We start from the raw sequence: 26,294 nt of genomic DNA on the forward strand, positions 1-26,294 counted from the left end.
GGAGACTATGTCTTGGTATACACCCTTAAACAGCATGCCAAAAAGCTAAAGAAAAAGGGAATGGGGCCTTATTTGATCCAAGAAATATCGTCCAGCGGAGCAGTAAAACTGTCGACACTAGATGGAAAAGAAATGCCGAACTGGATTAGTGGGTGTCATTTAAAAAAATATCATCTACCTTTAACACCGGAAATGTTGTTTCAACTGCATTATGGAAAAACCTATAGACAGGAACAACAAAGAATTCAGGAACAGGCACAACAAAAAGCAAAGGAACGGATTGCTAAACGAAAGCAGTTTCTCAAGACAATAAACATGGTCACCCCAATGATGAATGACGAATATCCTCTTTCAACATCCCAAACGATCGAAGCGGATATACAAAGCGACGAATTAGAAAAGACCATGACAGACCTTAGGGCTCAGGACAATAGCATCCTGGACGACTTGGAAGATACATGGTGTAGTCCTTACATAAAAGCTTATGCAGGCATAAAACAAGTTGAAATCTATGCATTGCTTGACACTAGAGCAAAAATGAGTGTCATCAGCTTTGAGCTCTTTCAGAAACTTGGACCAATGAAGACGATCCCAGAGACACACCGGTTGAAAGTAGCATCGGGTGATGAGGTGACCACGTTGTGGTCTATTATAATACCAATCACAGTGCAGGCACACCCGTACACTACAAAATTCCATGTACTGCCACCAAGTAGATCAGCAACGCCGTGTATCTTAGCAGTGTCATGGATGAAAGGTAACATGGTATTCATTGATTTGGATACTAATGAGGCACTGTTCAGAAAGGAAAACTTTTCAGAACCCTTCTTATCATATAACCAATTCATGTCAAGGAGGAAACAAAAGTCAATACAACCGCAAAGATCTGCCCAACAACAAACAAAGTTTACAAGTCCAGCAACGTCTTATCAAAAATCAGCAACCATGCAGGGAACCAGGCAAGTTTGGGTACGGCGTAAAGAGATGACCGAGGCACAATTACATCAAAAGCGGTAATACAAAGTTTGGATAAGGCACGATAGCCTAATTCCTATAAAAAAGGAGTCAGAAGAACAGACAAAACACTGAAAGCCAGCAAAACTTCAAAGAAACATAGTCAATCTGTCAAATACGCAACGGACTATATTGGTATGGTGGCCAAAATTGCCAATTCAAAACGAGCCAACAACACAAGCAGGGCGGCCAAAGATGACAAACGAGCAGTTATCTACAACTGTCAAGGTCATGCAACATCATGCAAACAGCACGAGGAAACAAACAGAATCAACAAAAAAAACTACAAGGATGTCTAAGACCCAAGTCATCAAGGCATGAAAGAAAGAATGTTCCACCAGATACGACAATATCGACTTCAAAGGAACCACATACGCCAATTCAAAACCAGTCGAAAACAATCAAACAAAGAGTGGCAGATCTATAACTACTCCTTGCAAAGAAAATCTGCCAACCAACTCAAGCTACCACAGGAAGCCTCAACGACAAATGCCAATAAGCGAAGCGCTTATACCTTCCTCCTGCACCGCATAAATTCTTTCTACATACATTGACTTCACATGCATATAGGGCTATATTACAAGGCATGCATTAGCACGAGTTCAAACCCATGCACAGCACATACCCTTGACGATACCCTATCGTCCAGGAGGACTCCAACTAGGAGGGGGGGAGGCATTCCAAATGCGGACTCATGTCATATATTAGAGGGCAATGTTTGTGAGCAATTTTTCAACCATTTTTGCGTTTTATTGTGTGATTTTTGGAAAAAGAATATGCCCTCGTAATTAATCAGAATTGGGGACCAAATCATCATTCATGAGCCCCTAGGGATGTGTATAGACTATAAAGAGAGTCAAATCTGGCCAAAAAATGTCAAAAAAAACAGCAAAAAATAGGCCAAGGATGACGATAATGAGCGAGTTTGTACATAGACAAGAGAAAAGTGAGCTACAAAGTGTTTTGCTTTTCATTGGTATTTTTCTAGGTTAGAATTGTTATTTTCGGGTTATTTTGGGTTTTATTTGCTTTATTTTAGCCAGTTTCTAGCAAAAGTTATAGAAAATAATCTGTAATCCAGATGGAAACACAAAAGAAAAGACGCCTTATCAGAGCAAGGTAAAGAAGACACAGAAAAAATAGGGACTGCAAAGGTGACAGGGCCAAATGACCACCGTCATGAAGGGACCTCCAACAGGAGAAATCTACAAAACTGGTAAAACTGGAGCAACCGAAGTCCAAATCGGGAAATTTGCGAGCCTAAACCGCATCTCGTGAAAAGTTATAACCACAGGTAAATGATTGGAAAATTTGGTGTCAGAGTCTCGATTACATATAGAGAGGCTAGGCTAGAAATCCCTCATTTGAGTCATTTTCCATAGTGAGAGAGAGAGAGCTCCCTACAGCAGTCGAGACTTCCAGGAGCTCATCCATCGCGCACGGTCACCAGATCGACATTAGATATGAGAGGTATGCTCGTCAACACTGACTCTAAGTGTTGTTTACTTCAGTTAGTCGCAAAACCTCGCCGGCATCACAATCACAACCTATGCACACATACGGTAGACCGGTTGTTAGGGAGACCTAGAGGCCACCAAATGGAACCAAAATTGAAAGGCACAATTCCTATAGCTTAGGGATCGAGCCTATGACCTCGGAAAGCGTGAAGGAAGCCGCTTAGAAACCCTAATTTCACAGGACCTGCAAAAGGGCAACTAAACCAAGGTGATCGAAAATGAGCCAAAATTCATAGACAGCAAGCCAATAACCTCGACAAACCGACTGAAGGGTTAGACTATGAAAAAGTTCGTCAAAACGGAGCCTAAAGTCCCTATCTGACAAAAACCGCACAAAGCGTCACGATACTCTAAAGGGACGACCAAGTGACAAAATGACACCAAATTCAACAAGGTACATCCAAAAGAGGTCAACTACGAGATGGAATGTGTCCACTCGGGAAAAAATCTCTTCCACTAGGGCAAATGCCGTCAACAGACCAGAAGGATGTCCAAATGGTCGTTCTTGGTGTTGTAAACACCAAAACAACAACTGACTGCTTGGATGGAAGGTCAAAGGGAAATAAAAGACAGTTGGAATCATACAATGACCAAAAGGAACCGCGACCATCACCTAAGTGGTCTACTTTGACTCCAGGACCAGCTAAGTGCTGCAAACAGGGAGTACACTCTGCTAAATTGATTAAAACTTGATGTGTGTGTCTAGGAGGGCCTATTAAAACCATGGTGGTCAACTAACATCAAGAAAAAACTTGTAAAAATGACCAAGTGCTAGTCTATCACGATAGACTTGAATTTACACTTAGACAAGTGAAATTTTGACTTTAGCTTCATGAGGGGTGCTAACAAAAATTATTAACCACCAATATCAAGTCAAAGTGCAAGAAGGATCTTTTCTGGCCAAAAACTTAGTCTATCGTGATAGACTTGCTACACCAATTATTGGGGGAAAGACTTTTTAAAATTTTTACAAGCTAGACTTGGGGAAGCACATGAAGACAGTACACCAAATTTGGTGACAAGATGGACTCAGATGGCAAGTTGAGAAAGACATGCAGACAACTCAGAGTCAGAACAGGACATCTCAAGGGCAGACAGGTAAAATTCTCATGTGAGGGGTCAAGAAACCTTGCATCAACTGGGAGAAGGCAGACAGATGGTCACAGAGCCAAAAAATGACAAATTGGCACTAAGTACCAGTCTATCGCGATAGACTAAGCAGAGGGATACTGGACCATCTTATCAAAAATTTGAATTATCAGTTGTCTTCAACATGATGCAAGAGGACCACCCAGTAAGTTTGAGCCCAAAACAACACAAAATGAAGGAGATAGACCAACATCTCCTTGGCAGGAATCTTGAAAAGTGGGAGTTGATCTAAAAAGGGGTCACTTGACATTCATTTGAGGTGAAAATGAGATCAGATCATGTGCAAGGTATGGGAAGCCAATTGGTGGAGGCACAACTGCAAAATAGGACCTTGGTCAAAAAAAGGTTAGTCTATCGCGATAGACTGAGCAAAAGCTGCAAATGAACAGATTTTGAGACTGGGATTATAGAGTGACCTTACATGCCTTGTGAGCATACACCACACCAAATTTCACGGCATTTGGACTTGTTCTCCTTCACCAACAACATCAATTTGAAGCCGCCAAAGTCGCACAATGGAAGAGCTTGTCTATCTGCTCACATTTTACCTTAACTAATCTTGGGACTAAGAAGGCTCATCTAGATGCATGATTAAGTAATAATCAATTTAGGAGAGTAGTACTATGTTTGTGCATTAACTGTTAATTGTGAATACAGGATCTATGGAGGCTTCTCCGGGAAAAAGAAAAGGCAAGAACTTGGCAACGGAAGGTGCAGTACCCTATGCACTTCTACCCAATTCCTTAAAGCCAACAGCCACCTGAATACCTGCAGATGTGCAACAGGCAGCAGCCTTTCAGATCTATCAAGGTTCATATGTGGATGACAAAAGAAACTTAGTGGATACAGTGATGATTCCCAAGTAGGCAGAGAATTATTTGAAAAGATCACCGCAAAGGTCATGGCTCAAAAAAGTTGGCTTGTGGAACTTTGTATCACTACCACCATTAGGGATAGATTTCAAGAGGGTACAACATCTAATAGAGACTATCCAAGAAGATGGAACTTGCAGAGTGTCACGCATGGATAACGAAGTGATGGAGATCCAGATCACCAAAGAGATCATCAAAGAGGCATTGAAATTGTCAGATCAAGGAGCCAACATGAGAGAAAGAAGGAAAAACCTCACAGTCTACTTGCAAAAGTCCAAAATACCTTCTTTCAAACTCATAGCAAACCCGGAAGTAAGAGAACTAACACAGATCTACAATCAGTGTTTGTTGAGCTACAGCAAAAGACCGCCAAGATACACTACACCACACGGGAGCATCTCAACCACACTGACATGGGCTCTTGGAATGACCCATGAGTTCTATATAGATCATGCGTCATATCTGTTTGAAGAAATGACAAAGCTAAGGCAGGACAGACCAAATTACATTGCAGGAGGAGAAGTCCTAACAAGAGTAATATACCATGCCATAGGCACGGCAGATCAGTTGCCACCTGCCCCTCATCAGAACAACTGGCTGGTATTAAGGGAGAATATCGAAGACAGATCACAAACAAAAGTACCGGCCTCTATTAACACCATTGGAGGACGCAAGCTGGAAAGAGTAACAAGAAGTACACAAGAAAATATGGAAGAAGAAAGAAGAACCCAAGAGGAAGATGCCCGACTAAAGAAGCAGAAAGCGGAAATGGAAAACAACACCAGGTTGCAGAAGATAGAAAAAATGGAAAGGATGCTAGAAGTATTTGCTCTAGAAAGATCTCTACGAGGCGATGTAGGCGCCACTTGGAAACCTTCTAGTAGCACTTACACACTGAGAACGAAGAATAGAAACAACCCAGCTTTTGAGTTGGACTGGTTCGAGAGGTACATCCAAGAAAGAAATGCTAGGGACGAACCAGAATTTCTACTAGAAGAGGAGGATCTCCAAACTTTGAGAGATCAGTTGAGGCCAACTTCACGTGATCAGGAAACACCGCCGCCATCTCCAAGGCCAGATACAAGTGAGAGGCAATCTAGCCCACCTGCTGACTCTACTTCGCATTCAGAAAGTTCACATCGTGATGACAGAGTTCACACACCTCCAAGTGAAGAAGAAGAGGAAGAAGAAGAAGAAAGAACAGATGGACACCCAAACACTGGAACCATATCACAAAGTGATAAAGGCAAGCAAAAGGAGGTGGATCAGACTAAAGATAAAGCTTTCTCCTCTCAAGAAATTGAGCTCGAAGCTACTATAGATGAAGATTTGCAGTCAATGGCGACAATACTAAACAGAACAAGACTGCACAGTCAATGGTTAGCTGATCAGAACCGGTCCAACAAGATGAAGTTACAAAAAACCCATGAGGAAGTTCTGAGACTGCAAGAGCAAAGGGAGGACACTCTAAAGCTGATCAGCATCAGAGATGCTGAGATCTTGGGGCTCAAAGGCACAGTAAATCTCCTCAAAGACAATTTACAGGAGTCGGAAGACTTCAATGCCATATGTGAGGATACAATAAACGTATTCCTTGAAGATGTCAGTGACAGAGATGAACACATGGAGACCATCAAAAGTTTGCAAGTCGTCATCGATGACTTACAAATTGAAGTCAAAGATTTGAGAGTAGTAACAGATATACAAGCAAGAGAAATCGAACAAGCTAAGAAGCAAAAAACGTCGCTACCAACACCACCGGTAGTCCACCCAGAAGAAGAAGTGGTTGCACTGAAAAGGGAGCTGGAGTTGGAAAGAAAACAATGTTTAATGATTGCTGAAAGTGCGCTTAGAGCAGAAGATCAACTACAAAGACAAATTTCAGACTTACAAAGTGAACAACAACAAGGACCAGCTCCTGACAGTGAAATGGAAAGAATTGTTTCCAAATCACTCAGGGAAGAAAATGAAAACTTGCACATCAAATTAAAACAGTTAGAGGAGTCTGCCGCTCAAAAAGAAATGGAATTTCAAGCTCTACAAATCAATAGTAGAACAATGGCCGCGCAAATCGCAAGTCTACAAACTTTGCAGGGCAACACCAAGGACAGGTACGAGTGCACTTGGAGCAAGCAACAACGAATTTGGTTGGACTCGCCGAAGTATATGGGGGTCAAGATGAGTACGAGGAAGATTCAGATGAACAGGAGGCACCAGATACACAGACTGATCAAACCGGCTCCAAAGACCAAGAGACAGAAGAAGATTCAGTCACAAATGTGGAAGAGCAGAGGCTGGCCGAGCAGATGGAAAAACAAACAGAAATGATATGGTACAAGGCAATGCAACTCGAAAAGGAGTTGCTACAAGGGCTTTCCAGATCGGGCAAAACAGCAGCAGAGCTACGGAAGGAATGGAATGCACCTATGTTACCCTATGCTCTGCTGAAGTACGAAACTCTAACACATCAACGACAACTCGAAAAAGAAGAGCAAGTGCCAGTGTTTGAAGGAGAAGTACAGGATCGGGAACAGCAAAACAGAATAGTAGACAGCCAGCCAAAGTGGAGGCGTCAATGGCTCTTGGATCATCCTAATAACGTGATCCACTTAGTCAACGCACCGCCTGAGCTGAGGAATGACAGAAATTTTTGCCCAACTCCCTGGACATACACCTACAGCCAACATAAAGCACTACAGAGCAGAAATCCGACATGGCTAAATTATCCAGTAATGCCAGGGCTAGGAGAGGGAGAGAGAATATCCGGTTCTTACATGGTGAAAACCCTACAGGGCGCCATCGCAGAATTCGGAGGCTCTCCTAACCTATCCAACAAGATGCTATGTAAAATAGCTCGAACATTTTTGGCCTGTCTCACAGTCTTCTCAAAAAGCTGGACATCAGAGTATATGAATACTGAAAGAAGCATCTCAGAGTTGTCATACGATCTAAGTGGGCCACCGACAGAACCAGTATTGTATGCCTACTTCAAACGGCTAATGTTTCTTCCAAGCTACCATCTCCAAACCTTTGAAGAAGTATTTTACACAGGCTTCTTCATGTACAAGTCAAAAAATTTTGGCCCATTAATGGCAAGCGAGTCTATGCGATATGATGCGTTTCTACATCAAATCAACCAAGAAAGATGACAACGACAATGAAGACAAAGACAATCATGTCGTGGTAGACATGAATTAGGAGGGGGGGAGTGTTGGAGCCCCATTGGTCCAACTGTTGTAATGAGCCCATCTTGTAAAGCATATCAAATTCCCATTTTATGTCAAAGACGTCTTATCATTTTGATCCATTTGTCTGGGTTCTGTAAAGATTAATTAGTTAGTCAGGACTCAGATTTGTTCCGACGTTGTAATAATGAGTAAGAGAACCCCATGTACATTTTTGAGCTAAGGTGACTAAAGTATAAAAGTCACCTTAGAACCATTTTTGAATAACATTTGAATATTAATCCTGTGTCGTACGAGTCTGAGAGGGAGGGAGAGAGAGAGTGAGTGTGTCTTATCCTCTTCGCTACGCGCTTCTCCCTCACCGGATTCACGACGCGACCACACCATCGCGGTAGTCTTTCCGAGAGCTACGCGCCCACGCTACGCATTCACCGTTTCGAGTTGATCGCGATCGATCCTTCCTCGAGATTGTTTTGCTTGTAAGTAGCACAAACGATGTCTGTTTTCAATAATCAAGTGCTTTATGGAATGAGAAAGAGATTAGCTACACATAGATACTCATAAACTTAAGTTTTGCCCACTTTTGGATTATGACATGTTAGTCTATCGCCACTGTATTCGAGATAACTAGGGTTCAAATCTGGTGAGATTAGACTTATAGGTAAGTATATCCTAGTGAGAGGATGGTGCCTAGTAAGTTTGATGAGATTGCGAGTTCATTGGACGTGTAAACCGTGTTGTGAGCGTTTAGGGATAGAGTGGGTTGCATTCTACCAGGGTTAGTGATTGATGCATCATAAAAGTGCGTATGTGTAGATTGGTCTCAGCCTAATTAACAAGCTAACGAGATTGCCTACGTGCACCTACGGGTTAGTCGTGTCATCGGATGATAAGTATGTTGTCTGTGTCGTGCTCGTGAGTATGAACAGGGGAGTATTTTTTCCCTAAAACATTAGCTCTTCCCCGTCTTGCCCTTCGACTCCCTCCTCTCCCTTCTTCCCTCGCTTCTCATTCTTCCCCCTTGTAACCTCTTCGTTCAAATTCCCTTCCTTACAATAGCCCTCTTGATTTTTCTTTTGCCCCACCACGCAGTCACGGCGCCGTGTGACTGAGGTGGCCTAAAACTAGTACAAGGTTTCAACCATGACATGAGTTGAGCGGCAAAAAAAGTATCAAGAGTTGAAAAAAGCTCTAAAGCAGATATATACGATCGAAATGGAAACCACAGAAGAGGATGGTACAGATGTAATGAGCGTTCCATTCCATTACAAGAAGTATACTCTCCAAAATCAAAAAATCGTAGTGAACAACCTGCCAGGGAACTACGAAACCAGAGCAAGTCCTATGAAGGACCTGAAAACGCAAAAAAGATAGATCTAGCCGAACCAGGAGAAGAGCCTAGACCTGCCTACATTGCAAATGACCTCATAGAAGAAGAAGAAGATCTTTTGTTAAGCTTACTCAAGGAATACGGAGATATCTTTGCTTGGTCTTATAAGGATCTCAAGGGTGCTGATCCAGAAATCTATCAACATACCATACCCATGAGAGACGATGCAAAACCAAGTAGACAAAGGCCATACATATATAATGAAACATTTGCTAGGAAGATCAAGGAAGAGATTGAAAAGCTAAAGGAGGCCAAATTCATTTATGAAATTGAACACATAGATTGGGTATCTCCAGTTGTGGTAGTACCCAAGAAAAATGGAAAACTACGTGTGTGTGTGTGTGTGTGTGTCAATCTTAAGAAAGTGAATGCAGCTACCATTAGAGACAACTTTCTTCTTCCAATCACTAAGCATGTTTTAGAACGAGCTGCAGGTAAAGAGGCTTACAGCTTTTTAGATGGCTTTTCGAGAACTTTTGGTTGACCTAAAAGATCAGCATAAAACTACCTTTGCAACGAAATGGGATATTTTTGCCTATCGGGTTATGCCTTTTCGGTTAACTAATGCTCCTGCCACCTTTCAAAGATTGATGAGCCATGCTTTTAAAGAATATCTTAGTAATTTCTTGGAAGTATATATGGATGATCCATGCGTACATTCATGAATCCGGTCTGATCGTTTTGAACACCTCAAAGGTATTTGAAAAATGTAGACTTTATAGGATTTGCTTAAATCCTAAAAAGTGCACATCATGGGAAGACAAGGAAAATTTCTTGGACGCATAGTGTCTAAAAATGGCATAGCTAGTGATATGGATAAAATTCATGTTATTGATGATTTGCCTAGGCCGACAACAGTCAAGGGGGTTCAAGCCTTCATGGGACATTGTGGATATTACAGACGGTTCATTTATATGTACGCTATAGTTTCAAAACCCAGCTTGATTACACACTTTGAATAGACTGATGAGTGTGAAGAATCCTTCATGAAGCTTAAGCAAGCTCTCACTTCGGCTCCAATATTGAAAGCACCAGATTGGAATAAGATATTCCACATACATGTAGATGCTTCCAATTTTGCCATCGGATGTATAGCAGCTCAACCAGGAGACGGGAAAATTGATTTTCCTATTTCTTATGCTAGCCGATACTTGAACATGGTGGAAAGGAATTATACCACCATTGAAAGGGAAGGATTCGGAATGATCTATGCCATAAAAAAGTATAGACATCACCTATTAGCAAACAGATTTGTATTGTTTGTGGACCACCAAGCCTTATTGTACTTGGTCAACAAGCCATACAACACAGGAAGAATAGTGAGATGGTTCATCATTCTTTTAGAATTTGATTTCATTGTAGTTGTGAAAAAGGGTACCACTCATCAAAGAGCAGATCATTTGTCAAGGGGAACCACCCAAAGGAGTAGATGATGATCTACCAGATGCATATTTGTTCTCCATTGAAATGATACCTCGATGGTCGAAAAACATGGTATCATTGATGACCATAGCTCAAGTGGATTTGCAAATATCACTTCCTATTACAATCGGATTAATTGAGCAATCGGCTATGTATCAGTTACTAGCTGGTAAAGAAATTTTGATGGAATAATTTTTTTGTGCATTAATCCTGAGGAGAAACCCAATACCTAAGTCAAGCACATATAACCATAGTAGGACTTCACTTTGCGGAAGATCAAACTATGCAAAGGATCTTGAGACTTGGAGTATTTTGGCCAACTATGAGGAGGGATGTTCATTCTTTTGTGAAATATTGTCCTCAATGTCAAAAACAAACACCCATACCTCATGTAACATTGTTCCAAATGTCACATGTTCGTAAATGGAGTAACTATCTAGTTACTTACTTATTGAGCCGAACATTTCCTGAGGATATGAGTAAACGCCGTCAAAGATCAATTGAAACAAAAGCAAGAGACTATGCTCTTATTGGAAACCAATGGTATCGGAGAGGTAAGGAGCGTCTTTGTGCAAATGAAGACAAATATATTCCCATTATAGAATAAGCACATGCTGGATTAGCTAGAGGTCACTTCTCTAGTGAGACCACCGCAAGAGCAATCTTAATGGCAGGCATATGGTGGCCAACACTCTTTGCAGATGCCAAGGAATATGTTCGGAGGTGTGATGCTTGTCAACCAGCAAAAATGCCAACCCGTGTAGATAGCATGCCCTTAAGACCAATGATGAGGGCTAGAGCTTTCACAAAATGGGTATAGATTTTGTTCGGCCAATACAGCCACCTACTTATAGAACCCAAGCTCAATATATCATTGTAGCTACGGACTATTTGACCAAGTGGGCCGAGGCTAAAGCAACTCAAAAGAATGATGCCAGAACCACTGCCGCATTCTTATATGAGTATGTATTCACAAGATAGACTACCAATAGAAATAGTGAGTGATAGGGGAGCTCATTCCCTCAATGAGGTAATCAAGTATCTGCTTAATGAATTTATGGTCATCCGTAACAAATCAGCTCCCTATCACCCATAAGCAAACGGACAAGCTGAGCATACGAATAAAATTCTTAGCTCGGTTTTGACTAAAGTGGTTAGTTCAAGAAAAAAAAACTGGGAAATGAATCTCCATGCAGCTCTATCGGCTTATCGAGTTTCATTCAAAACAACTTTAAATGCTACACCCTTTAACCTTGTTTATGGTCTTGATGCCATACTGCCAATAGAATTTCTATTGCCAACACTAAGGGTAGCTAAGGATCTTGAGTGGACTGGACATGATTTTTAGAGAGACTTGAAGATTTAGAAAAGCTAGATGAGCAAAGGCTAACTGTTGTAGCTCACATTTATGCACAAAAGTGGAAACAAAAACAGTTTTTTGATTCCCATCTAATTACAAACATCTTCAAAAAACGGGACTTAGGTTTAATCTATTCCCTTAAGCAACACATTCCCAAGTTTAATCTATTCCCTTAAGCAACATCTTCAAAAAACGGGACTTAGGTTTAATCCACATACAAAAAAACAACAAGTCAGTCTTTGACAGCAGGAATAATGACTATCAAAGGATGCAACAAGAACCCAACACCAACATTGGGAGTAGTCAGCTTAAATGTGATAGTACATGGATGTTCATGCCCTCATCAATTTGTATGCTTGCTAGATGAACACATGAATGAAACGATGATTCTTGGAATCCCATGGATGAGGACTTACAAAGCAGTACCAAATTGGGATACCAATCAACTCAAACTATCACCTAAAGGTGGACAACTCATTGTCCCAATTTCACCAAGCAAGGAGGAATGGAAAGGAGGTTACCAGCAAAACAAACCACGAAGCAATCAATCTTCTTCATCCTATCGACAAGAAAATTCTACAAGTAGCGTGCAAGGAGTCGGGAAAATTTGGGTACCAAAAGCATAGCTTAAGGACAAGCCGAATCAAATTTGGGTGTCCAAAACATCATCGTCAATACCAAAGACGGTTCCAAGGTTCAAAACACAAGGAAGAGCATCTCCAAGCAAGAAACCTACCACGAAATGGATTTGGAAGAAAAAGGCGCACTTATCTTCTCCACAACCTGTAAAACCGATCAAGCAATGGAGGGTTAAGTCTCAAAAAACTCCACCACACCATTCTGACCAAGACAAAGCTAGATATCAATGGCGGATAAAAGCTTGACAAAAATCATTATTGATACCAACACTCAAGAAATTGGCATGCCAAAGAAACATGACGGTACAATCAAGCAAAGAGCACACAAGCTACAATATTTTCTCTTTGGATGAAAGCATCAGAAAACCTCGACATCAGAAACCCTTGAGTTACTTACTCAAGACCCAATTCTTGCACAACATAATGGTTTGAACTGCATTGATCTTCAAAGCATGGTAGAGCCAACCAAGGCTATGCATAGACACGATTGTTCAACCCATGCACACAGTCATCCGGGAGTACGCCATCTAGGAGGGGTGGAAGGGAATTAAGTAATTAAGGGCAATGTTTGAAGAGAGAGGAAAAAGTTTGATGTTAGTATATGATTTTTTGCAAAATTACCTAGTAATGCCCTTATAAATCATCAATAGGGGAAAATTTAACTGATAATATCTCTCCCCGATGAGTGTAAATAGTGTGTATACTATCAAAAAATCATCAAAAAATAGTCATTTTTGGTTATTTTTCATCATTTTTTGATATTGGGACTTAAAAATGAAAAAATATAACAAAAAAACAATAAAGGTGTGTTTTTCAATAGATTTTTTTAATTATTGGATTTTTACTTTTCTTTTTTAGCGCAGTTTGTTATTTTCTTTGATTTTTTCAATAAACATGTCAAAAATTAATAATAAATAGCAAATGAGCTCAGATGGAAAAATTGAAGACATGCTTATAATCAAAAGGACAAGGTGGACAGACACAAAAAAATTCAATCAAATTGGCAAATGGAAGCGCAAAGCCTAAATTAGGCGGCCATACCTACTTTTGCAAAATTCTTGCAGAATGAGCTACGGGAATCCGATTGAGGAAAGTTTTGACTCTAACATAGATTTCATGGCCTAGTAGGACTAACAAGGGAGTTTGGGGAAAATGATTCGAGAGAGAGATCTTTTGGACCTTCTTTGCGCGCATTTTCTGGAGTCCACAGCCGCCTGTTTACCGCGCCATTTCACACAAGACATGAGGGATAAGTTCTATACTTATCAATGATCCATTCAGTACGGCTGGTAGCTAGTCTAAACCCCAGGAAAAAATCCTAGAATCCGAGCAGTGCACGAAGACCTACGATCAAAAATTGACCATAGCGACCTGTCAACTCAACCAAATCAGAGCAGACTTGAATTGTAGAATGCCCCTAGATGATAGAACACTTCTATATCAACAATTGACCATTCGGCAAGGGTCGAGGGGGATCCCAAGTAAAAAGCTAGGTTTCTGACAGATGTCAGAATTGGATTCTGACTCCACAGACAGCTTATAGACTGGGTCTATACACAATGTATATGGCTCGTTTAATAAAATCAATCAAGACAAGCCCTTGAAAAGAAAAAAACCGCTCGAAGGCTACAAAGCGTCAAATTTGACATACGAGGTCAAACTGACTCCAAATGGGTCAAAATTGGATGAGTTGTTTCAGAACTTTGTAGCGGACAAGTCCATAGCCTCAAAAGTGACTAACCAACTCTACAGGCCATGTAGTCACAAAAATTGGTGATTTCAGAGTCAACAAAGCACGAAGTGATGCCGGCAACACGAAACTTTACTAAATTCAGTTTAGGACTTGTTTTAGGTGTATAGAATATATTTAGGTCAAATTCTCAAGTTTTGCAAGAAAAAGTTGACTACTGTAAATAATCGCAATTATTTACTTTTGCAATATTTTGGCTTGAAAATGGTACCATCACCTCACCTATCACTTGTGTACACCCATTAGATGCCACATTTCAAGTATGAGCCAAATTGATCGATGATAACTTAGAAAGTTGCCAAAAAAACGCAAAGAAGTCCTTTCAGACCAATTTTCGAGTTATCTGCCACATTTTTTGATCTAAATCACCTCAAATCTCATAAACACAGTCTACATCATGCCTAGAACCAAGTTGCTTCCAAAAATGTCCATTTTGATGAAAAAGTTAATAATCGCGATTATGTACTTTTTTGCCAAGATGGGGGGGAAATTCCAACTTTTGACTTCATGGGACCAAAGCACATGATGGCCTAAGCCCACTAACCAAGTTTGAACAAATTTGGACATCAAAATCTCAAAATTCCTTTGACGAAAAGCCTGAATCTAGCACCATTCTCACCCTGTGCACTCAAATGAGCCCACACTTTACTTAGAGTATCTATCTGATATATACTTCAAGCTTGTGATACCAAAATTGGAAAAAGTTGAAAAATTCCATCAGCTTCTGTAAACAATTGCGATTATTTACTTTTGTTGCAAATTTTTTCTTGGACTTCATGATTTTGATCTTTACATGTTTTTATGCATCTATGCATATTCAAAAATTGATTTGAAGCAAATTGAACTCAATTTGTCAGCAATTCAAACTGAAGAACATTTTAGAGCAGAATCTGCCAAATTTTCTAACTTTGGCACTCTATTCACTTAACAAGAGCAATGCAAGCTGTGGGAAAAGTCAAAAAGAGGGTCTCTCAAAAGGAAAAGCTGCAAGAGTTGCCACCATACCAACTGGACCCCAATTCAGTAAAGACAGCCAAGCAACCTATCTATCGAAAGAACAGTTTGAGGAGAACAACACAACGGTTTTCACGGGTAGATTTAAAAAAGAAGAAGGACATCAGGTAGAACTACAGTTTTTGCCTAAAGAGGTCTATGATGTCGCGGAGAAGCCCGAAACAAAAGAAGCTAACAGAAGGCTTGGACTCAGAGAATTCTACGAGCAAGAGCCATGTGGTGTAGACTTTCAGAAAGCCTATGAGCTTTTGTCCACAATTAAGGAAGATGGAATAGCCCAGATTACTGACCAGCAAGGGCACAAGGTAGAAGTGGTAATTATGAAAGAAATAGTGACTGAATCTCTCAATTTGCCGATAGAAGGGATGACTATGAGAGCTAGAGACAAAAAAACAGCAGGTACCTTCACCAAGGAAACCACTGCGGAAACCTTTGTTGATCTCATTCACAAGAAAGTGGAAGAACCAGCACGATTATATCACCAACACTTCCACTTTCTAGCAAAGAGACCGCCAAGGTACACAACATTGACTACATTTACACAAGTGTTAAAGTCGACAACCAGGCAACCCATCGATCACGCACAATATGTGCTATCCACACTGAAGGGTACAAAGAAAGAAGGCAAGATAACCTATCTGGGAGCAACTGACATACCATACTATCATCATGGCAGACAATTTGCCGCCTGCCCCAGCTCAGAACACATGGATTGTGTCTACACAGCCATCCCCTCGAGCCACAAGATCCACAAAAAGAGCTTACAAATCCGATGAAGAATCTGTCGAGAGCTCTCCTGAAGCAAATAGCAGGGAAAGCTCAGACAATGAGGAAAGAAGAGCCTGCATTGAAGAGATGAATAGAAAAGCAGTGGCCGCACATCAAGAAGAGCCTCAGTAGAAAAAGATGAGATTTGAAAGGGAAAAAGAAACCTACGAAAGAAGCCTCCAAGCTGCAGGTGAGGACCCTAGAAAGTGGGTACCAAAAGAGCTAAAGGAGCCGAGAACAAAGAACCCTGCACGGAAAGAAGCGGAAGACCCAAAGGATTTTTTGGAAAGAATATATGGGGAAGCGGAAGAATTAAAGCTAAAAGAAGCTCAAGAAGCTGAGAGAAAAGCTAGAGAAGATGCGTCCAAGCAAGAAAAACAAGCTGAAGCTACACAACAAGGTGAGGCCCAACACGAACAAAGTGAGATGTCTCCCATACCATCATCACTTGCTACGGAACAACACGGTCATCCCATGCCAAGCCCTCCACCATCACCAATAGATAGACCCATAGAGGTTGAGCAAACCAAGGAAAAGGAGCCTGAACTGCAAGAGGCAGCAGAATATGAACAACAAGTAGCAACTACTTCCAAGCAAGGCAAAGCAAAAGAGCCAGAACCAGAAAGAGTAGCAAGTCCTGAACCAAAGGAGGCAACAAGTTTTGAGCAACCAAAAACGCAAGAAATAGAGGCCACACCGTCTACCAACACCCAGCAGGAAACGGCCGAGGCATCCACGAAGCCTCAAGAAGACAAAGCAGTAGAGGAAAAAGCACATCCTAAAGGGGAGGAGCAAACCCGGCCGTTACCGCAAATAGCCGCCACAGCCCCATCAAAGGAATCACAAGAGACTGCTAAAACATCTAAGTAGCTCACAGACCCTTAAGACTCGTAGACCAATGATGAAGTAATTCTCCAAGTAAACGAATATGCAAAGCAAATGCAAGAGATGACAGAGAAAATGCGACAACAACACTTCGCCGCAATGCTAAGGCTAGAGAGTTAGAGATGGTGATAGATGCTCTTCAAGGAGTGCTAGAGGATAGATTAAATGTCATCACCGATCTGCATAAACAAATCCAAGAGTTGAAAGCTGAAGCTGAACAACACCAGCTAGCCACAGAAAAACAGCAAAAGGAAATGGAGGAGCTAGGTGAACTTCTCACGAAACAAACAGATGCCTGTAAAACCAAAGACGAACAACTGACAGAGGTTACCGACAAACTCTTAATGACAACTTTGTCAACTCAAAAGATCCAAGTGCAGCTAGACGTAGCAAACGCTTCATTGTAATATTCAAAACAGAGAATCAACGATCGGGTAACCTTCTTGCGATAGATACGAGAAAATCCCGTAGTTTCCTAGATCAAAGGTACAGACAAAGTGTACAGACCAAGTGTATAAATCACTCGAGAAAAAGAATAAAGATCTCGAGCTAGAGCTAAAGCTAGAGCAGTCACAACACAGAGACCTTGCATTAATGCGGGTACAAAGAGAAGAAGAGCTGCTCAAGGAGATAAAAGAGCTCAAGAGAGTCAATCAACTATTGCGAGATGGACAACAAGAGACACAGAAAGAAGCAGGTACATCAGAACAACCCCATATTGATATTTCCTCAGTCTCTTTCACTGAGATGGAAACACAGCCGACAAAAGGGCTAGGTGGAGAAGATGACTTTCAGGTACCATTATCAGAAGCCGATGAAGTGTCAATGGTCCAGCTATCAAAAGCTGAAGAAGATGCACGTAAGGAGAAGGTTTCCCAGGAGACGAATGAGCAATGGAAAGCAGCGATGGATTGGGAGTTGAGAGTTATTCATTCTGTCAATGTTACTCAACTCACTCCCAACCAAATCAATGCACAATGGCATCAACAAGCATTACCATATTCATGGATCAAGGTAGAGCTGCTACAGGTTAAGGAACGACTATATAAAGATATGCAAACAGAAGGCACATATGAAGTCCACCCCAAGTGGAGAAAGAGCTGGCTGAACAAGAATCCTAGATACTTGATTCTGTTCACAAGAGCACATGCGGCACTTCAAAAAGACCCAACTTTCTGTCTTGTACCAAGAGTAAGGACGTGGCAAGCACATGAGGCAATGACAAAGAAGCAGCCTACATGGCTAGATTATCCAAGATTGTCAGCTCCAGAGTAGGTAACGCCAACACAGGGATACATGGTGAAAACCCTAACAGGCACCATGGCATTCTTCAAAAGTCTCCCTGATCTTTCATGTGCTATGCTCTACAAAATCTACCTAATGCTGCTCACATGCATTCAAGTTTTTCAGAGCAATCACGAGCACCATGGATGTCCTTCCTTGAGGGCAATAAGAGTCTATGCTACGACCTAAGCGGCCAACCTCTCGAAGAAGTCCTCTATGGCTTCTACACCCTATGTATGTTCTTGCCATCTTATAATATGTTGGCGTTTGAGGAAGCGTTCTACATAGGGTTTTTCACTTGGTGAACAAGATTTTTGGGCCAGTGATCAACAACCTAACTTTTAGATTTGTAGGCTACTCCGCCATTGAGCTCAAGAACAGAGTCACCATGCAATTTTTGCAGGTTCCATACAAAGAAAGAAAGATCACATATGAGAAAGCTTTGCATGCACTTAACGATCGCCTCGCCAGCCGTCAACCCAAAGATTATTTCAGCCCATAAGGCTATGTCAAGGGACGACACAGGCGAGGAGGGGGTGAATGTTAGCAGCAAGCTAACCCAGATATCATTTTCGGAGCTCTCGTTGTAAAAACAATTATTATTTTGATGAATCAGGAATATTGTAACTCCTATTTTTTGGATAAACTTTATAAGCGATGAGCTGGGCTACAAGCTTCCAGATTGTATCAACCTGTCTTTAGTTAGGGCTCCCAGATTATTAGTTTTGACCATCAAAAACCTTGGCTAAGGTATAAAAGTCAATGTTTGTAAGTTATTATTAAGTTTTGGATAATGAAATACACAGCCTGAGCTAAAAGCACTCACTTCTCTCCTTCTCGCGCTTCCTACTCCCTCCCCGGTTGTCACATTGCAGTCGCATCTGTTGCGTTGCAACCGTAGGTAAGAGCTCTACGCATTGACGTAGGCACTTCACAATATTTCGTAGCTTTTGGCATCGCCGATCTACGGCCTAATTTCATCATAAGTAGGAATTTACACTTCAAAATCAAAAACTAAGCATAGTGGGTATTGGGACATCATTGCTAAGCATTTAGATGCATTCTGGGTTGAAAACGACTAGGTCAAAAATCCACTACTGTTAATCATCGCGATTTTTGTACTTGACCTAAAGTGGGATTTGAGACTGTAAGCATGTGTGATTAGGTCTTATAAACATGTCCTAGAAGTTTCGTTACGTTTGGATGTCATTTCATGCTATAACTGATGTGATTTGTTTGTCGATGAGCGATTGACTTTTAGTGATTTCAGTCACTTGAGTGTAGCCTGAGTTAGATGCGAGTTGTTTGTTGTTTTTCAAGAGATTGACAACCTCTTGTGGCCACTATGCACTAGTTGAATGAGCTTCGTCCCATGGATTGATAATTTATTTGTGGTTCTCGCTACATCTGTAATAAGATAGGAGTGAGGTTAGACACCCGTCCCACAACGGCTAAGGATATAGCTCAGATGTTCATGAAATGTGTTTTCATGTATCACAATTTATCTCGACGGATAATTTTTTATCGTGATGCGAAGTTCACCTCAAATTTTTGGAAAGCCTTATTCTCAGCTATAGGAACCCAGTTAGCCTTTAGTACTACTCATCATCCTCAAATTGATGGGCACACACAAAGACAAATCAAATCATTGAAGACATGTTGAGAGCTTATTGTATGCATGAGTAGAGTAAATCGACTAGATATTTGTATTTGGTTGAATTTGCGTATAATTCATCATTCCAACGCTCAATTGGAATGTCTCCTTTTCAAGCATTGTAAAGAGTGTCTTACTCCACTCAAATGGACAGACCCTCTCATACGAGTTCAAGCATCCAAAGAAATGTTGGATGAAATGCAACTACAAACCGGTCTTATACGACAGGATATGAAAACTGCTCAAGATAGATAGAAAAGTGATCCAAAACGATCTGCCAGACTTTTTGAAGAGGGTGATATGGTATTTTTGAGAGTGAAACCCAAACATAGTTCTTTATCAATGGGTAAGTGTAAGAAGTTAAGTGCCAAATATTGTGGGCCTTTTGTAATCATAGAGCAGATTAATGATCATGCTTACAGACTCTTGTTACCGCCACACATAAAGATACATGATGTTTTTCACGCCAGTTTACTCAAAAAGTATGTACTTGATCCACAACATATTCTTGATGATTCTCTATTATCTACCTCTACTGACGAAACTTTTGAAGTATACCCCGAGGTAATACTTCAGAGTGGAACTTGGGAACGTGATGATGTAATGAGACTATATTATCAAGATTTCATGTCGAGGTGAGGACACCTCGAATTTTTCAAGTGTGGGAAGATGTAAGATCCCCAATTTTTGGGTCTCTTCTAAAAATAAGAAAAATAGCTTTCAATATCTATTTTGCCAAATTCTTGACTTAAGATGCTTGATTGATAGTATGGGAAGGTTCTAAAGTAAAAAGCAAGGTCATTTCCAGGTTCCAGTAGGTTAAACGGACATTTGGTTCGGTTTTGAAAAAATCCGCTATTTTTAGCTTTTCGTGCTTTTCGGTGTTTTTGAAAAGTAATGTGATTTTTATGATGACCTAAATGTAAAAATATTGATTTTAGTCTTCGTCGAAATTAAAAAAAATCACCCGAAGCAAAAAGGGACCAGACGAGATTTTTACGGGAAACATTTTTATAAAAAGCGGTATCGTAAATATGTCGGGGCAATACGGAAGAGTCATAATTATGTCGGGATATTACGGTGTGGCATAGTCTAGCTATGGTTTTCATTAGTTGGCCAGATATTGCTCGGATGGTCAAATATTGCTGTAAAAATGGAATGGTAAGTGGGAGAGTTGACCACCAAAAGCAAAGGCTTGTTTTTAGGAAAGATTGGAGTTTTTTCCAAAAGCAAGGGGCTATTCCAAGCTGAGAACTAGCACCATCTCTCTGCTTGGGACACACTCCAACCTGTTGCACTTGCCTATAACTTGTCGATTAAGTGCCTTCTGTTTGCATCTAGTACCGCAAGGCTATACATATCTATTATACGGAGTGGTGCAAGCTCTTCATCACCATCTCCATAAGCTCTTCTCTCTCGAGGAGAGGGAGAAGAAGAAGAAGGACACTCTCTCTCTACTTTCTTATTATATTCTCTCTCGTTTCATGGTGTACGCGCTCTCCCGAAGCTTTCGTGGCCGATACCTCTACGTAGCTCTCATCACTGCTCTCTTGCGGCAAAGCAAGAAGCCTTTCGATAACCCCTAATCCATTCTAAAGCACGATAAGAAGCTCTAAACTCCATATCCATCATCTCTCTCTCTCTCTCTCTCTCTCTCTCTCTCTCTCTCTCTCTCTCTCTCTCTCTCTCTCTCTCTCTCTCTCTATGTCGTTTTAGAGTAGTCACCCTCTCGTTGATTGCTTTTTCGCATACGAGTGCATGTATGAATCAATCGAGTATGTATGAAGTTGTCCCATGATTATTTCATCATGTTTTACACGCTGATTATGCACGTGATGCGGTTATGGTCACGTGCGTGCATAAAAAGCGCTTTTTGTTTCACGTCATAGAGGCGGTAGGAACACTGTTTTGGTCATAAATCACAAACCGCTATGAATCAGCCCGAACCTTTTGTACCAGAGATAAAACACATCATTTAAAATATTTCCTCTCTTTGTGTCATGTGAAAAACACGCACGAGCTAAAAGATATGGTCAAAAAACAGTGTGCTGCCCACTGCACAACCAAATTTTTTGACTCCAGGCTCCTTGGAGAACAACTATATAGATTCACCGGATGGGCAAACCCACTTAACCAATTGAAAATCTTGATGAAACTTGATGATAAATGAATTAAGATCTTCGTTATCACTTCGGGAATGCGAGTTATTAATCGCTCTATAACGGATTTTACCTACATGCGTAGGGGTGCTACCAAGGGGGGATACCATATGACGTCGTGAGTTGACCGAGCTGTTTTTATATGTTTTATGGTTTGTTGTTGAGTTGATTTCAATCATAATATGTCCATAAACTTATGTGAGAGTATGTGGTTAAACATTTCAAAACGCATAGGCAGATATGAATAAAGTTGCTTTCTTTTTGGGTTATCGTTTGTTGTGTGAGTACCATATGGGTGAAGTGATGTGATAGAGTGATAGTCTATATTATGGAACTGAGCTTGATGCATTGATCTAAGGCCAAATACTTTCAATTGCATATTTTGCATACTCTCAAAAATGCCAAAAAATTGTTTTTTGTATATATGTGAAGTTATGGCTTATGGTTGACCTAAAGGTCGGAGCTGTTTTGCATCATGTTTATGGTGATGGAATGTTATCATATGATGTATGGGAAATCATGGATTGATGTGTATGCATCATATGCATGGTTGTGATTGCTTTCCACCTTCCTAGGTCAAAACTAGGTTTATGTGCTGGGGAGGTGAAGTGCAGATGTGATGCATCAACTTTGCATAGTTGGATGTGGTTAAAATTGGATTTTTATATCATGATTAGTTTCTTGTCAGACTCTTTTTATGCATAAAATAATCACGCTTTAAGGGTCACATGTGTGTGGACTCCGATTGAGTGCAGGACACGGTTAGTGCGTCGGGGGTTTAATGACCTACACGGCTCATCTACACGGTTAGTGCGTCGGGGTTTAATGACCTACAAGATATTTTGCCTTGGCTTTCCCTAAACACCCGGTGTTGGGCATCGAAGAGGTGTGGCGCCTAAACTGGTATGGTTGGTGTTGATACCCTACCACCTGCTAGTACTTGGGATCCTTTTAGAGCTCGGGTTCATGGAGGGAGGCGAAGCGGCCTCAGTCTATGTCTAGCTCAGGTAGGTTGGAGGTGTTCTGGCTCGCTCCCAACGAAGTGAAATTCTCTATGTCTATAGTAGAGCGGAAGTGGATGGGTGGACCGGTTGATCCCTACATAGGGTCCGGTGCTCTGCTAGTTATTTTGCCATGAACTCTTTCTTTGATGTTATTGTATACTGAGATTTTGTCATTGCATTAATACATGGTTTCCTGTTCCATTTAGATGGGCATTTAAAGATTCTCTATTGTAATCTTCTCATGTCTCTGTGCACTCTATTTCACCCTCCACTATATTTTCTCTCTCTCTCTCTCTCTCTCTCTCTCTCTCTCTCTCTCTCTCTCTCTCTCTCTCTCTCTCTCTCTCTCTCTCTCTCTCTCTCTCTATCTCTATCTCCCTCTCTCTGTCTCTCTCTGTCTCTCTCTCTCTCTCTCTCTCTCTCTCTCTCTTCCTGCAATGTGGTGTACACATATATTCACCCTCCACAATGTTATATTTTTCTTGAGTACGCTTTCATTCATAAAACCCATTCAAGGGTAGCACTAGTCACTAGGTACCTCTAGATGCAGTCCAGCTCATGGCCTAAACTCCATTCTTGGTCGGACATTGAGAACTCCTCCCCTATGAAAATTCTTTCGCAACTCTGATGTATAGTGAAAATTGTATAAAAGTGCAGCTTGTATATTTTATGCATAGACCCCTGAGGAGGGGTATCTCTCAGGCTGCCTAAATCTGCTTGTGTAGTTTAGAACCCTTATTGGAGAAAAATTTCCAGAAAGATGAACACTAAAGGAGTACAATAGTTGATCCACTTTTGGGACAAAAACAGAGAGTGTTAGAAATCCTCTGATCAGCTGGCTACCTAGTTTCAACTCAATGGTACTAAGAGGCTACTTGTCAATAGAGTTGTAGAAGGCTTAGACAATATTTTGATGCCTATTTGGGAGTCTAGTTTTGAGTGGAATTCTTAAAGATGGCCCATGAGAAGCCAATTCTTTGAACCTCTTACCAAGGGCATTTACCCAGCATCAATGCATGATGCTAACTAGTTTGCCCCTCTAAACAAACATTGGAAGAAGTAATGGTCGGAAGATCAATGGGTTGATGTCATGAAGAACATCTGGAATCCACAGTGGCCTCATTTTATGAAGGTATTTTTGTGGAAGGTACTTTGGGGGGCTTTATTGACAGGCATCAAGATTCAAGCACGTGGTATTGGGTCCAATAGATACTCGGGGTGTAGATTGGCTAGCAAAGACCTCGTCCACCTCTTCATGGAATGCTCGGCAATTTTTGTTGAGTGGTATCTTCTACCGAACCCAATATGGCTACCAAAGATGTAGGCAGACAAAAACAAGACCCTCATACTTGATTTAAATGGCCTATTGATTACCATTGTAGAGAGTTTCTTTGGTGACAAGCCTTGTGCATATGAAGGGGAAATGATAAAGCACACAATCAGTCAGAGCTACAGAGAAGTGTATTGTCGCAAAGACAGCCACAAGTTCTTAAATTGGTGCGTCAAATTTTCAATGTGTATATATGGAGAAGTTGTAGGATGCCTAAAGTGGAAGGGATTCTAGAAAATTTCTTCAAATCACAATGTCACTTGCTAGTAGGTGTTATGTCATAGCAACATTGCACATAGGCATCTTGGGAGATGCATAATAAGCATGTGTTCCTCAAAGACTATGGTTCATTGGGCATTTAGAGTAGCCAAGGAATGGAGTGCTCACACTTCTTAAAAAGTACACGTTGTTGCAAAAACAAGAGCAAGAGGAACCTGTATAGAAATGTCTCCCAATAGCTCTCCAAACAAATATTCAGCACCACAAGTTGTATGAAGAGAACTCCCACAACACTACAACTCAAAGGTAAGTGATCCCTTGCACATGAGGACTCGTAGGGAAGGTGTGCAAATGGAGGTTCTATTAATGCTCAATACTTGGCTAAAGGTTATTTTCCTATGCAATTTAGGCATGAGATAGTCGTGGCAAAGGTCTTAACCAAAAGCCCATTATTTCTCAATCGATCGATCGGTGTGCGTGCTTCCTTGGGATCCATCCTTTGAGTCCCCTAATGCTTTTCAAGAAATGTGTCCATTATGGGTAGAGTTTCTAAACCTCCCAATTTTGCTAAGAAGAAATTTAAAAGACCTTGCATCAGCCCTAGCTATCCCTCTCTTTGTACCATCTAATAGAGTAGTGGGAACTGCAGCCACTAAGGTATGTATATGGTGGAATCTTAGAAAGGCCTAGCTCAAGAATCTCATAGTGAATGTTGGGGCTAGTTTAATGTTCATTGTGCTAAACTTTGGCACCTTCTTTGTGTTATGAAATAAGACGTAGCTAAATAGATAATTGAGTAGATTACTTAATGGAGAGAGACAAATTTACATACACAAGATTATAGAGTAGAGAGAGAGAGAGAGTACACACGATATACATGGTTCACCCAATGTGGGCTACGTCCACAGGAAAGCAGCCACTCAATGGCTTTAGTACTTCAAAACAAGAAGTAGTTTACAAAGGGATTATACCCTTAATGGAGCTCCCGGCTTGCTTCACTCTCACCACCTCACACTCACCTTGTTGCATCAACTTCACACTATGAAATGTGTGTAGAAATGGCCTCCTTTTATAGGCCAAAAGGGATGCTCTCTTTTATGAGAGGCAGCCATGTGTAGCCGCCCTTGTGTGAATAAGTCCAAATTGCACCCTCCAATCCGCCCATGTGTGGCCGCCCTTGTGTAGACAAATCTACTTTTGAATTCGGCCACCGGCCATTGACTTCCGACCACCGGCCAACCGACGGTTGTTCTTCGACCACTTTTCGGCCGCCGGCCGACCATAATATTCCAGCGAAAAGGATATTCCGGCGAGGGAAAAAAAAGTCCCCCTAAAGTTGCCCCTGATTTTTTGCCGTGAAAATTTTGGTTTCCGGCGAGTGATTTTCCTTTACGCACGATGGCTTCTCCTCATAATGAGGGCCTTACAAATGTGCGATTTTACCACAGAAAATTACAAGGGTAAAGCAGGCTCCATACTTAACACTTTGGGGCATATTTCAAGTGTAACAAATTTGGACATTTTGCTAGGGCGTGTCCAGCTACTACAACAACGACCCTAGGCCCTATTGCAGGTGATAAAGTTGAATTTTCAATGGGACAAATGGAAATTGAAGAAAAGACTCCACAAGAAGGTGCAATGAAGACACATGAAGAAAGATAGCCGATGAACCCCGACCAA

This window comes from Adiantum capillus-veneris, chromosome 27 (genome assembly GCF_014529385.1).
Source record: "Adiantum capillus-veneris isolate H3 chromosome 27, ASM1452938v2, whole genome shotgun sequence".
Lineage (NCBI taxonomy): Eukaryota > Viridiplantae > Streptophyta > Polypodiopsida > Polypodiales > Pteridaceae > Adiantum > Adiantum capillus-veneris.